The sequence below is a fragment of the Leopardus geoffroyi genome, chromosome B1, assembly GCF_018350155.1.
Source record: "Leopardus geoffroyi isolate Oge1 chromosome B1, O.geoffroyi_Oge1_pat1.0, whole genome shotgun sequence".
Lineage (NCBI taxonomy): Eukaryota > Metazoa > Chordata > Mammalia > Carnivora > Felidae > Leopardus > Leopardus geoffroyi.
In genome coordinates this window covers 192,841,107-192,856,457 of record NC_059327.1, presented here as the reverse complement: position 1 = coordinate 192,856,457, position 15,351 = coordinate 192,841,107, and the positions used below count along the sequence as shown (strand labels likewise).

The window sequence follows — 15,351 nt, the reverse complement described above, 5'->3', positions numbered from 1 at the left end:
GTTTATAAACCACTTGCAGAATCTTGTTTTAACCTTCCAACAACCCTATCCAGAAGGAAATGTAATCACTTTACAGATGAAGAGCTAAGGATTTAAGAAGTTGAGTAACTGACTCCAAATTCATCAGCCAATATTGGCAAAGCCAGGCACTAGTCCCAGTGGGTCCTCAGCACCAGTGGTAAACTTGACAGAGACGTGACTTTCAGTGACAAAGTGTAACCTAAGTTTACATACGTACTATGATCACAGCTATGTAACCATATACACACCTCACATTTTTTCAATGAAACTGATTACAAATTGATGCACAAATACATGCCAATATTTTCTATCTCATCTTTCCCAGCCATGAAACATTTATCCGGGAAACTGTACGAGAAGAAAACTCCCAGAAGGTCAACACTGGGGAGAGGAAAGAGTGTAAGAGGAAAAGCCATGTCTACCATGTGGCTTTAGCAGCACATAGACAGCACGGAGGCTGTGTTGGATTGCGTGAGTGATACAACAGTTCAGTGGTTAGACCACGAACTCTGACCCTGGATGACGCATTTGACATCTCTCTGTCTCAGACCAAGACACTCGACTCACAAAGACGATCAAATGTATTAGAGCACTTGCACTGTATGTATAACGTAACATGCACAGAGTACGCAGAACCCAAGAGCTTTTAATATGACAAAGCTCTCATGTCTTGTCTAAGAACAAAGAGATCTCCTTCTCTTCTACCTGAAGCAACTGGGGTGATACTCCATTCTCAGCGTACTGGTTGCATCCTGAGGAGACCCTACAAGGAACCAACTGCCGCCAGTGACATCCTCGATTAAGAGTATCCAAGAGTAGGGGTACCTGGGTGGCTCAGTTGGTTGCATGTCCAACTCTTGATTTTGGCTCAGGTTATGAGCTCATGGTTAGTGGGATCGAGCCCCACGTCGGGCTCTGCATGGACAGCATGGAGCCTGTTTGGGATTCTCTCCGACTCTCTCTCTCTCTGCCCCCGCCCCACTCACATGCTCTCTCTCTCTCTCTCTCTGAAAAACATAAATAAACTTAAAAAAATAGCCAAGGGTATTTGCTTGGTTGCTGTAGTGTCCCCGTTTCTGCATGCACACCCAAACCCAGGTTCCACGAGACAGACTGCATCTCATGCAAACTCATAACCTGTGAAATTGTGTTTTGATTGGGTACACCACATATGCCTAGCCTTATCTACCCAAGTCCCTAAGGAAAATTATAGAATACCACTTTTTTTCCTTAGCCCCTGTAGAAAAAGATTCAGTTATTACATTTTTTAAAATTCAGGGCAGGCATAACCATAGCTAGCCTTGACATTTCTGAACAGGGCTGAATTTCCAGGGAAAGCATAGCTAACACAACCAGTCTACCAAGGTCTATTTCAGAAGACAGAAAATGTGAGCGGATTCACAATATCCCAGGAAAATCAATATTTTCCCTTAAATATCTGAAGCAGATGAACCAAATATTTAAATTAGATGATGACATGATTTATTCACATTCTCCCACCTGGTGAAACTACTCTTTTTCAATGGCATTATACATCATGTGTGCACCTACTTACCAGGTGTTTGATAATCCTTTAGAAGACGTTGCATGTGAGTAAGGTTCTAATTCTCACATAGTTACCTTTGAATGAGAACATTACTTTCCATCTTGAAAGCAAACAACACGCAGAAAAATACCAGACTGCCCTGTATAGTAGGTATTCAAACCCAGATTTAACGGGGAATTCCTCCCCCCCCCCCTTTACCCTTCTTTAAGACAGGGCAGGGGCGCCTGGGTGGCGCAGTCGGTTAAAGCGTCCGACTTCAGCCAGGTCACGATCTCGCGGTCTGTGAGTTCGAGCCCCACGTCGGGCTCTGGGCTGATGGCTCAGAGCCTGGAGCCTGTTTCCGATTCTGTGTCTCCCTCTCTCTCTGCCCCTCCCCCGTTCATGCTCTGTCTCTCTCTGTCCCAAAAATAAATAAACGTTGAAAAAAAAAATTAAAAAAAAAAAAAAAAAAAGACAGGGCAGAGTGTGTGAAAAATGGTTTGTAAATTTGGAAGCCCTACACAAATATCAGTTGTTGTGCTGGAAAACAAACTTTACATTTATCTTAGAATCAAACAACTACAAAAACTCCAGAGTTGGGAGGAAACCAGGAGGTCACAGAGTCCAACCTCCCATTTTCAAGTGGGCCCCTACAAATGAAAACCAGATGACATTTTCAACAGACCACTTTCAAATTAAATGTCAACTGCATATGATGCAGCCTAAAACATCATAAACTCTTAGAACACAAACTCTTCCCCATTTTCTCCAGGAGGCCATCAAGGCCCACGTGGAATTCATATATTCATTCTAGAAGTCTATAAAGGCATATTGCTGGGTACCTCTTGGGGAACTCATCTATTTTCATGGCTTTGGTGAGCACATTTTAAGGTTATAATCCTTCCACATGCTTTCAAGAGTCACCTTTGTAATTCTACCCACATATTATATTTGACTCATAGTCAACAGATATAAAGCATAATAAAGCAACCTAAGCCTGGAATCCCAACTGCTGGCTGGGAGTTTAAAACTCGGGCTGCCAAATACCTCCAAAGTGCAGATTAGAGTGGTTTCTTGACCTCGAAGGGGCTTGTTCAATGAAAGGAAAAGGTCAAGAAAATCATAGATGGGTGGGACTGAGAATGTCCGAGAGAGAGAAAGGGAGAAAGAGCAAAGAGAAGCTGACTCAGCAGAAGAAACTAATTTTCAAAACAGACTTTAATCAGGATAGTTTTTCATCAATTTAAAAAAATGTTTCGTGTTCGAAACAGTTATTTAAAATGTATAAACTAGCTAATTTACAGTTGTGTATTTAACAAAAATGTGCTTAATTTTCTTACAATGTACACATTTATTAAGACACTCAAAAACCTTTTGAATGGAAAGGTAAAATGACTGACATTTGAATGGAAATGTAAAATTCACCGAAGACACCCATAACCATCATTGTGTGTGGTACTTTCCACAGTAGCCTTTGGGCAGTGGGTATTATTAAGACCTCCATGTTACCAACCACACTTAATAGCTTCAGCTCTGGGAACCGCAGCTTGGATTCATATTTTTAAAGCTCAACCAAATCTCTTTGAAGGAACAACTGGACACAGTTAAGAGGTTAGTTTCAAGGACTAGACTTCCGGGTCGGAACTCAAGCTCTACAGTGCCCAGTGTCCTCACCTGTAACGTCTGGCTATAATGAAAATTAGATTAGCGAACGTATGTAAATCTCATGAAGCCTAGCAGGGTTAGTTTACTGGAAAGGAAAACTGTTGTCATTATACTAAAGCAAAATGGAAACACTGCGGAGTGAAAAAGAAAGTCCACCATAATCTCATCACACAACCATTTTTGTTGTTGTTGTATTTTTTTTTTCCTTTCCTCATTGTTAGCATAATTGTAATCATCCAGTATATACAAATCTGTGCTCTGCTGTGTTTACTTAATATAGCATAAACACTTTTCTCACAAACACCATGTTCAATATCTACATCCAGAAAATTTATTATAAGTAATCATTTCGTTTTTAAACAGTGAAGTTGCTTCCAATTTCAGTGTGAAACATAATGCCGTAATAAACATCTTCGTGAATTTAGCATTTTCCACGTACTAGATAATTTCCTAAGGATGCATTCCTTATGTGTGCTCTTCTTAAGGACAGAAACCACATCTTTCTTCTTTATTATTAACTCCCCAGAGACCAGTATAAAGTCTGGTTCCAGATAGTTGTTGAATGACTAACCGACTGACTGAATGAATGAATCACTTCAACAGATTCTTATATGTTAAATATTGGGTGAAAATGTATATATCATTCTTTAAAATGTAAATGCCAAGTCATAAAAAATATAGCATATTTTTATTATATCCATTGTTGAAGGTATCAGATGGCAGAAAAATGGGGCCACATTGTTTTTTTAATTTTTATTTCTTTGAAAATCAAGGTGTTCCTTCCCTGTTAAAAGCAATTATTGGTGGGTCAGCAAGTAGGTGTATAGATTAAAACTAAATACCTCATTCCTCTCCTTTTCCCTGGGTGCCTCATTTCAAATTCCTTGGCCAATGATACCCTTTCACTAAAAAGACACCCTTTCAATCAAGCTTTATTTACATTTCTGCAGTTCTACATCTGGAAAAGGGACTTTTAAACTCTTTTTCACGAGAACTCTTGTGGCTCCCTCAAGGCCCTTTAAATAGTAAAGATATTAAAGATTTGTCTTTTATTTTGCTTGTAATTTTTTTTTCTAATTCTGCTTTTTATGATGTAATTGGAATATGTCCTTGAGGCACAGAAGTTTTTAATTTTTAAGGAATCAAATAATTGACTCTTTGCCTTCACGAAAACATTTCCCATGCTTTTCCTCACCTTGAAGCTTTTTGTCAATGACTTCTGAAGATAGTGGTTCGAAGTGCTACCTCCCTGATCATATTGCCCAGCTTCTTCACTGCATTAGCACATTCTTCAGAGCCCCTGAAAACATCGCTCTTCCCTGACCTCTACAACCTAATGTTTTCTTCCACCTACATTTGTTTGATTTCAAGCCTGATACTGTATTAAACGTTCAAAGCAAATGGAATGTGGTCTGCGGTTAAAAGGTACAAGAGGGAAAACTATATCATGTCCTGTTTCTGCTAATGGTAGGTCAGGAGTAAACATCCATAAGCAGATGAAGTGAAATCCACCACCCGCGGTGGGGATAGGTCACTCTGGCTCTTTAAGAGTCAATACAGTAGACATGTTGAGTGAATGTTTCATCCACTCAAATTAGAGGACCCTTCCTCAGACTTGGGGTCTCGACATCACTAATCTACAGCTGGGGGATGGGGTTGTACCATGTCGGTGATCTTTGTTCCGCAGTTCTTGAAGATCTAGAGGCCTTGCCCGAGAGAAATGAGTGCAAGATGTGAGCGGACCCCCTACTCCCAAGTTGACACTGAGCCTCCATGTTACCCAGTAGCTCCGGTAACCGCAACCATAATGTACCAAGTGCCCCTGAAGTCCCTTTACAGCTCTGTCATGTGAAGATTCTATGAGCATCTGTTTCTTTTGAGCATAGAAGTGTTAGCCCTCCCTCTCAGTAACAGCTTTCCTATCAAAGGAAGCCAGACAACAATGCAGAGAACTCACTCTCCTCTCTTGCCTTCCATTAACAAGACCAAGGACCGGGCACATGTTAGGTGCTCAATAAATGTTTGTTACGGTTGATAATATGAGTTATAACAGAGGCTACTTACAAAATACAAACTTACCTATTATCCCACATGCACTGCTTCTTCCAGCAACAAATCCCATGATTACAGCAGTTGTCAGTAATAATAATCATACCAATCATAACAGCATAATGACTCAAGGAATTCCTATCTTATATACACTATCTCATCCAATCCTCAATTTTCAAGCCAGGTAGGTATGATAAATCCTGCTTTATGGGGTCACTTATGAGGAAACCGAGTGCTAGAGAAGTCAAACTGTTTGCCAAAGAAGAAATGAGCTAGGAAGCAGCAGGTCTGTCATTTCAGGCCAAGTCTCTCGGATCTCAGCTCTCAGACTTTTTCTACACGCCATATTGTCTCTAAGGCTTTGGTCCGTTCCTGACATTCTTCACATTACCTAATACGCTGGGTTCGCCAACAGATGAGAAGGCTCACCTGTAACTTGCAAGCCCCGCAACACGGCTGACTCGGGTTTAATAGTTTCACGCAACTGATAGCCCAGTAGTTGCAGGTTTTATAAATAGAAGGCAAAGTAAGTTCTTTCTTGGACTGTTGATAAGCAAAAGATCAGACTCTCAACAGAACTAGTTGCGTTTTTACTTATTGGAAATGGGGCTAAAGATTCTATCTATACATTTTTTATGGCCTACATGCATAGAAATCAGACTTTTGAAGGATGCGTTGTTACCTTCTGTGGTAGGTTGAGAGAATATTTCCAGAGCTATAAAAGCCCCGAATATGTAAATTTTGGAAACACTTATATGTTAAAAATACCATAAAGCCACCATGTGTAAGCATTGCTCAAACAGGTAGAAGGCAATGCCACATTTGCAGTTCCTAGGCTCCCTGGAGCTCTTTAGTAATTCTATCGTGTCATTTACATGAAAATAGGCCCTCCTTTGTATTAAGAAGCTAAAGCCACATCACATGGACAATGCAAATGAGTCAGCAAAGAGAGCTTTGTCATAAAAATATATAATTTATTTTAGCAGTTTCTGTGGATTTTTGATATCAAAGTCTCTTTATGACACTGACAGTCATCAAGCGGATGTTTGTCAAAGTACATTTCCCAGATGTCTAAATAAAACAGTTTTTGCTTTGATGAGTTTTATACTGAGAGCTGGAGAAAGACTGTGCTCGATTTGAATTTCTCTATGTTTGGAGTGCGTGTCATATCTTTCTCTTTTCAATTTGCCTCTCACCGAAAATTTGAAGAGTTAACGTTCAAGTTAGTTGGACTCCAGTTCATGAAAAATCTCCTCTAAATGTTTTTATAACAAGTGAGGGAATAATAATGTAGAGGGCAGACAAGTGTCTTAAAAATAACAGAAATTCAACTGATAAATGGAAAAAAGCAAAGACAGACAATTCGGAAACAAAATTTAATGACTGATAAACATATAGGAGAAATACTTATCCTCACTAGTGAGCCACAGAATACAAATGAGAATATCAACATCAAACAGGTTTTGTCTATCAAATCAGCAAATGTTTCTTGCAGTGATATTCAACAGAGGCCAGAGCATGCTCAAATGGCCATACTAATGCACATGCATACTAATAACGGGATCAATTGTATCACCTTGTTGGAAATTTGATGGTGATACTTAGTATGAAGAGCCTCAGAAATGCCCACATTCTCTGAATTTGTGCCCCCCTTAACGACGTTACCCAAACTGTGGAAAAATCCTAATAATCAAAGCTCTTCACCATTGCAGCATTAAAATAACAACAATCATTAAAACTCTAGCAATAAATTAAGTCATCTTATTGACTAAAAAAAATAATAATAGTAAGTGTTATGAGAAATATTCTTTGAGAAACTCTTTAAGGGAAAAAAATACTGCAAAAAAAGTAAGCCAAATACTGTCAAGTTCTTGGGTGTTTAGATGCTGGATGGTATTTATTTTTTCAATCTAAATACTCATCTCTATTTTTCTTATACTCTACCATAAGCATATATTACATTGAAATTCAGTACAAAGTGAAGTATAAAAAGCAGAAAACAGAAAACAAAACAAAACAAAATTGCATAAAGAGTCTTGATGAGGGGTTCCTGGGTGGCTCAGTTGGTTAAGCATCCAACTCTTGATTTCAGCTCAGGTCATGTTCTCACAGTCATGAGATGGAGCCCCAAGTTGGGCTCCTCTTGGGATTCTTTCTCTTCCTCTTTCTCTGCCCTTCTCCCACTTTCTCTCTCTCTTTCCCTCTATCTCCTTCTCTCTCTCTCTCTCAAAGTAAATTTTTTAAAAAAATAATAAACTTAAAACAATTTTTTAAAAAGAGTCTTGATGAAAAGTCATCACTAAACATTGATCACTCCACCTGCATCCTAATGCAGTCCCCGGTGCTGCGGAGTCACCAGGTGGCAGCTCCAACCATCAGACCCAAGTTTGGAAAAGAAAAGGGGATGTCCCACCCAGTGGCTGCATTTTCTGGGTCTCTGAGCTGCCCTATATCTAATCAGTGCCACCAGCAAAGGGTCTCCTGTGCACTGGCCTCAGAGTGTGTGCCAATAGGGTGTTGCCATCACAGGGTCCCCCATGAGGGGTAATGGCTTGGAGGATAGAGAATGCTCCTAAAAATGCCTTCCAAGAAAGTGGCCAAAGAGACCGACCACAAGGCACAGCCTTATTCATGGGCAAATGGCCACGACCAGGGTCCAGTAGTTACCCAGTCGATGAAAAGAAGCCACCCACGTTGAGACAACAGAGGGCTGGCAAAATGAACCAAGGTGGTACCGACCCTGCTGAGAGCACCTTCCAACCAACTCCAGGCAGGGCAGGAAGCATTCTCTCATTTAATCTTCACAAGAAAAAGACCGACAACACACACTTATCACCCCATTCAAAACTAGAACTGGATGACATGGTTCCACACAGATCACAGAGTAGGTTGGGAGAAGTCCCACATACACACCCCATGATTTAATTAATGGCATTTGTACCCGAACTAATTTGAAATTTTAATGTGTTAAAACAATGTCAAGAATCTCAGTATTCAAATATTTAACAAAACTTTCTGAGAAGACAGCAGATGTGTTCCATGTGTTTCCGGAGGAGCAAGAATGGAAACATGGATGGTCCTGCAAGGAGGTGGAGCCTAGATTAGTATGTGGAAGTCTTTTCACCTTTACAGACACAAAGCAGTGGGCAGCCTAACCCTCCTCAACTTGGACAGGAATTTAGCAGTAGCTGCAAGGCAGCGTGCTACGATACAGAAGCAATCATCTCCTCTCTAAACTTTCTCCCACCTCCATCAGAGTAATCCCCATCTTGGTAAGTGGCACCAATACCCACATATTCACTGAAGTCAAATATTTGAATCTTGTCTTTCCTTTACCATCCACATCCAGTCCATCAGCAAAATACATCTCAAATTCACCTACTTCTCCCCAACCTCACCACCCCCACCCTCCTCCACACCAGGATCTTGTCTCCAGTGCAGACTGGAGGAGCCCCCTAACTGTCCACACTCTTTCTCTACTCCCTGAAATTCCTCTCTGCACAGCTGCCAGAATGATGTATCGACAGCACATCAGATCATACCATTCCCCTACTTGTCACCTTCCAGAGGCTTCCTAAATCATCACAATTAAATCCCAAATTGAAATCCTTTTTCCTGCTCTATAAGGACCAATAAAATCCAGCCCCAACTGTCTCTTCAATCAAACCTCAGACTATATGCTTCAGTCATATTGGCTTGCTCTCTCTCTCCTTTTCCTTCTGTGTTTGCCATTGGTTTCTGTTTAGAATATTCTCCCCCAAGATGTTCATGGGGCTGGCTTATCCTTGCATAGAAGTCTGTTTCAATATCAGCTTCTCATGGAGGGGTGGGAAGAGACTTCTCTAACTTTCCTATCTAAAGTAGCCCCAAACATATTCTCTCCCATCCCTTTTCTTAGATCACTATCTGATATTTTCTTATTTTTCAAATTGATTTAGTCTAAAGCAAGCTCCACAAGAAAGGGAGTGTATCAATCCTGTTCATTGCTTCATTCAAAAAGTGCTTTTGGGGGCGCCTGGGTGGCGCAGTCGGTCAAGCGTCCGACTTCAGCCAGGTCACGATCTCGCGGTCCGTGAGTTCGAGCCCCACGTCAGGCTCTGGGCTGATGGCTCAGAGCCTGGAGCCTGTTTCCGATTCTGTGTCTCCCTCTCTCTCTGCCCCTCCCCCGTTCATGCTCTGTCTCTCTCTGTCCCAAAAATAAATGAACGTTGAAAACAAACAAACAAACAAACAAACAAAAAGTGCTTTTGCCTGGCACAAAGCAGTTGTTTAATTAATACAAATGGAATGCATGTTAGATATACTGTATCATGACCAAATTCCACACAGGGTGAACACAAAGGCACTATCTAAGGAGCGTAGTGACTCACTGGGGAGCGTTCCTAGAGAGTTGTGTAGCTTCCTTCAAACCCTTCTGACACAACTGATGTATGGGATTAACGCTTTGGGAGCCATTGACCAATACAGTGACTAACATAGTCTCAAGTGACACTTCATGACATGACTGCTTCTTGATTATCAAAAAATAACACATTCTCTGAAGTGTAGCCATTGAAATATGAGTGTCAAGACCACGTGGGCTCTTGCTCCTACTGTCCCTCCTTTCACTCTCTGACCACTTCATGGGTGGAGATCCTATCCCCTACTGGAGAGTCAGCACCTCGAAGGCAGCTTTACTTCTGGTCCCTGTTACATGTGATCCCTCCCAGGGCACAAGCCAGTCTCATGGAAGACATTTCCATACTGGTGACTGACTTTTTTGAAAGTGTGAAAACCGTGCCTTTAACAAGGCTTTCAAGAAAATGAAGCCCTTTGCATCTAAAAACTCAAAATATTAATGAACTTCACTAACAGAATGAATACTCTACCCACCCAGGTATTTCAGCAGGTGCTGTTGCTACATAGGTCCTTTGGTGGGCCTTAGGGTTTGGCTGTAGGAGAATATGAAGACACTAGAAAGGATGAGGGCCTTTTCAGGTCCTGCAGAGGATGGGGGTAAGAGCCCTTTCTGGAGTCTCATTGAGGCTGCCAGTGAGCAGTCTCCTGCGCACAGTAGCACCTAAGCAGAGACGACGTGGCGTAACAAAAGGGTCACCAGCTTTGGAGTCCAACAGGCCTATCCAAATCACAACTGTACCACCTACTAGCTGCACTCTGTGGCCAAGCTATTTCTTTTAGCTGAAGCTCAATGTTTCCTGCCTGCAGAAGTACTCTGGGAATAGCTATGCCATAGAAATATTCAGAAATTAAGTAAGCTTATGTATGGAAAAGCTTCTAAAAGTCTGGGCATCGAGGAGATGCTTAATTTAAATGAGCTCATTTCCTCTCTTGCCTGAGCACAGAGGAGGATGCCGTTTTCACTGCAGAAATTTTGCAGGACCTGAGGATGTCAGATTTCCCACTCTGCAGAAATTCGAACAGTCTAAGAATCAGAAAGAGAGCAAAACCATCACTCAAAATCACCACTTGCCTCACATGACCACCCCAGGAACTAATTCCTAGAATGATAATCCCATTTAATAATGTCTTCCTGGGCTCGGCATGGGTGAGGAGAGAGAGGACACAACAAAATATCTGGAAGGGAAGGGAGGTGGACAGTGGAGCTAGGAAATGAAGTAGGGACATAGGAAAAAAACAAGATGGTGAGTTCAGTTCAGGACTTGGTGAACTCATGGTGTCTGTTCAACATCCAAATGAGCATTTTCAGGAAGTGTTTGGATATACAGGTCTGAAACTCTGGAATGAGTTTAGGTCTGCAGGGAGATACTTAGATGTGATGGTACCGGTGACAGTTAAAAGCATAAGTGTGTGTGTGTGTGTGTGCGTGTGTGTGTGTGTGTATGTGTGTGTGTGTGTGTGTTGGGGAGGGCAAGATATCACCCAGAAAGAATGTGTCAAGAGAGGAGCAACTTGTTAAGAATTGAAAATACTAGGGCACCTGAGTGGCTCAGTCGATTAAGTGTCTAACTCTTGATTTTGGCTCAGGTCATGATCTTATGGTTCATGAGTTCGAGGCCCACATCAGGCTCCATGCTGGTAGTGTGGAGCCTACTTGGAATTCTCACTTTCTTTCTCTGCCCCTCCCCAGCTCACTCTGTCTCGCTCTTGAGAGAAGAAAGAAAGAAAGAAAGAAAGAAAGAAAGAAAGAAAGAAAGAAAAGGAAAGACCCTCCTTTATGGGGGAAGTTGAAGCATTGGGGTGCTGGTGAATACTTAATGCTCTTGGGCTTAGATGGGGGGCTGATTTTTAATACTTGCTAATTTCTATGTGTAAATACTCCACCGGAGCCAATTTCAAGCTACCAACATGACATCAACAAGCTCACAGAGTTTCTTAAAAATTCACAGTAGGTTTTCACAAGCATTTAGGAACCACACCCAGCATGCCACGCATGGCAGGAAGGAAAGGCTGAACAGTGAAATAGTCAAGGAAGTAGAAGGAAAAACTAGAACAACGGTGCTACGAAAACCAAGGGTCTTGAGTTCCTCAGTAGACACCATGACAATCGCAACAGAAAGGCTCAGGAAGTCAACACAAAAAATACCATTCGATTTGCCAACATGTAGGTGAGTGATGGCTCTAAGAGGCAGATTCAGCAAAGGGAGAGGAAGGCAAGTCGAGTTGCCATGACTTCACAGGGAACAAATGGAAAAGAAGTGGAGACAAGTGTGGACAACTCTTTCAAAACACTGGTTTAGAAAGGGCAGGAGAGAAATAAAGCCATGGCCACAATGGGATGCAGGCTCAAGGCAGGGTCTGACAATAACCTGAGAGGCATGACCAACTAAATACAGAAGAGCATAGCAACCAAAACATAATTGAGGACAATGGCCACCATGTCAACAGGATAAGAAGCAAGTCAGGTGGTCAGGAGCGCCACCGTATGCTAGAGAAAGAAAAAAACTTCTGAGCAATGTTCCTCCACCTGCTCGGCTCTCACTATCGCGAACAGGAAAGAAGCGATGATGACCCTCCTTGATTTCTGAAGCCAAAGACAGTCGGGAGCAACCCTGATCCTGTCACATTTGAGCTTTGTGATCTCAGGCAAGACTCATTTCCTCCGCTGGAAATTGGAGACAATAACGACTTCACCTCAAGGGGTTTTCTTGAAGATGCGACCACTTAAAACATCTGAAGGACCTATCAGAGTGCCCGGCGCACCGTAGACCTCACGTACCTTTTCGTCTCTCTGCTCCAACCCTTCACCACAGCGTTAAGACATTTCAACTAAAATTACAAAGGTGTCCTGTGTTCTACCCATGACTGGGGAGGAAGGAAATGTTTCTTCTGCTGGGTAAGTCAGGCAGCTCCCAGGGCATGAGGGGATAAACAGGACGGACTTTTCCTCCCCCGCCTCACACTCATCGATTGCACAATGAAGTGGTAAATTTTTATACGCACGGGCTGAGCTAGGCACTGCCACGGGCAGGGGAATCTATCCATAAAGCACTTGGAGAATCATCTGGACAAAAGATGTTACATGGAGGTCCAGGGTCATTACCAATCACGTGTTCTGTAAGGTATGATTCATGGGAAGATAGGAAGTGTGTATGATTTCAGAAGACCATCAGACCTAGGGAATTAACTTGTTCCAGCTTTTCCTAATTTGACATTAGTTATTTTTAGGATTTGATGATCTCATTTCTTATATGAACTCAACACAAGAGTAACATTTGTTTTAAATCCCTAAATGGTGCCTTTGGGGCCGAAAACTTAACTTTATTTTCCTATGGTAAAGATAAAGTCAGGTGGTTACAAAAGTGTAAAAGTCAGACACTAATATTTAAATCCAGCAAACTGATCCAAATATTCTAAGTAACAGTGGTTCCCGTACCCAGGATTGCATATAAATATTGAACTAGGCTTATTTACATTACTTGGTCAAAATTTGGAAAATGGAGAAAGGAAAGGTCACTTTAAGGTTAGTGAAAACTGGCCCACACCCCCATCATGGGATAGGTAGGGCATCACTTTTCAGTAGGGAGCAAGCAAAAGAAAGCCCGTTAGCTTCCAAAACTCAGTTTTGCTTTTTCAAGTGTGTATGCCCTCCTATTCTTCCTATCGCAGAGGGAAATCCTAGTCCTCATGTGATATTATGCTGGAAAGATTAGGAAGCCATATTTCTATAATTTGAAGCTATCTTTAAATTCTATGCTTTACATCATATTTAGATTCTATAATTTAAATTTGTAAAATTTTAGTATTTTAAATTTTAGTTAATAAATTCACAAATACAGCCTCCTTATAAAAATATGAAAATATCCAACGGCTCCTGGGTGGTTCCGTCGGTTGAGCGTCCGACTTTGGCTCAGGTCATGATCTCGCGGTCCGTGAGTTCGAGCCCCGTGTCTGGCTCTGTGCTGATGGCTCAGAGCCTGGAGCCTGCTTCGGATTCTGTGTCTCCCTCTCTCTCTCTGCCCCTCCCCCACTCATGCTTTGTCTGTCTCTCTCTTTCAAACAAAATAAATAAAACATTTAAAAAAAATTTTAATGTGAAAATATCAAATCAAAAGTCACAATCAATATAACTCTCTGTTGTGTATCCTCTTCTTCCATCTAAAAGAATGATTATCATTTGTGTTATAATCTGGGTGTTTATATTGTTTATTTTCCTGTGCATTTAAACACACACATTATCTGTACATACATATGTTTGATATATGTAACAGTTATGGGTGTGTAAACATGTAACTGTTTTGTATATGCAACAGTTATACAATTTTACATATATATCTATACATACATAGAAAAAAAACTATTTTGTATGAAGGAAAGCAATTTATAAATAATACACTCTACATTTCCCACAACTTGCCATTTTTTTAATACTAAACAATATCTTTTAGGCCTTTCTAGGTTAGTATATTCTATATTATTCCATGTAATGCAGTGTTTTACTCTGTATGGATGTACCTATTATTTAAGCTTTGCCCTTTTGGTGAAGAAATATTTGCAACACATGTATCAAAGAGCTCTACTCTCAATATACACATCACTTCTAAAAATCAGTAAGAAGAAGGCAAAAAATCTCAATAAAAAAATTGGCAAAAGGGACTCCTGGGTGATTCACTCAGTTAAGCATCTGACTTTGGCTCAGCTCATGATCTTGCAGTTTGTGAGTTCGAGCCCCGTATCGGGCTCTCTGCTGTCAACACAGAGCCAGCGTCGGATCCTCTGTCCCCCTCTCTCTCTGCCTCACCCTCACTCATGCAAGCACGTGTGGCCTCTTTCTCTCTCTCTCCGAGAAATAAACAAAAAAAAATCCTTTATAAAAATTTTCGCAAAAAATACGGATAGCCAGTTTGCAGAAGAAGACACGGGCAAAAATATACTCAACCTCAGTATTATCTAGGACAGCCATTCTCAAATGGTCCCCAAAATCATTTTAAGAGATACATGAGATCAAAACTATTTTTATCAGAATTTTATGTCATTTGCTGTTTTCTCTGTGTTGGCTTTTGTTGTAATAGAGCACAGCAGTGGTGGGGGGAAAAAAAACTGGGGAGCCTTAGCACAAATCGAGGCACTGGTCTCAAACCTATATGAGTAATTGTATTCTTCACCACCAGGCACTTAAAAACTAAGTCTGATGAAGCAGTAAAAATGATAAATCATATTATATCTCTACCATTGAGTATTTGCCTTTTTATCACTCTGAGGGACAAAATGAGAAAAGCATGAATGCTTCTCTAGAAGGCACTTGCGTGATTGTTGTAAGCTCAACTAGCCGTCCACCATAGTTATTCAGATGTATATTTGGCAGACACTTTCTCAAAAAAGAGCAAAGTGAGCCAATCACTTTAAGGAAAACAACCGACAGTATTCGTTGCCAATGATAAATGTTGAGCTTTCGAGCAACAATTAGATGATGGGAAACTTATATCTGCCCTTCTGAGCTTGACAGCTTCCCAATAATACTTAAAGACTTTTCTGAGGAGATCGGTGGTGATATTAACAAATGTGATTTTTTGCTCTTGCATAATGAAAAGTGTCAGAATTGGAAGACGGGCAAAATTCAGTGAACAGATATTTTCCAGATAACCTATATGCGGTATTCCAAATTCACGAGTGAGTGGAATGATCCGTTCAAT

At 41.1% G+C, this 15,351-nt stretch overlaps 1 protein-coding gene across 10 annotated transcripts in view; it reads right to left on the bottom strand.

The window, feature by feature from the left end:
- The window catches only part of LDB2 (LIM domain binding 2), a 383,786-nt gene that overhangs the window by 326,174 nt on the left and 42,261 nt on the right, over positions 1-15,351 (bottom strand). The window lies entirely within an intron of this gene.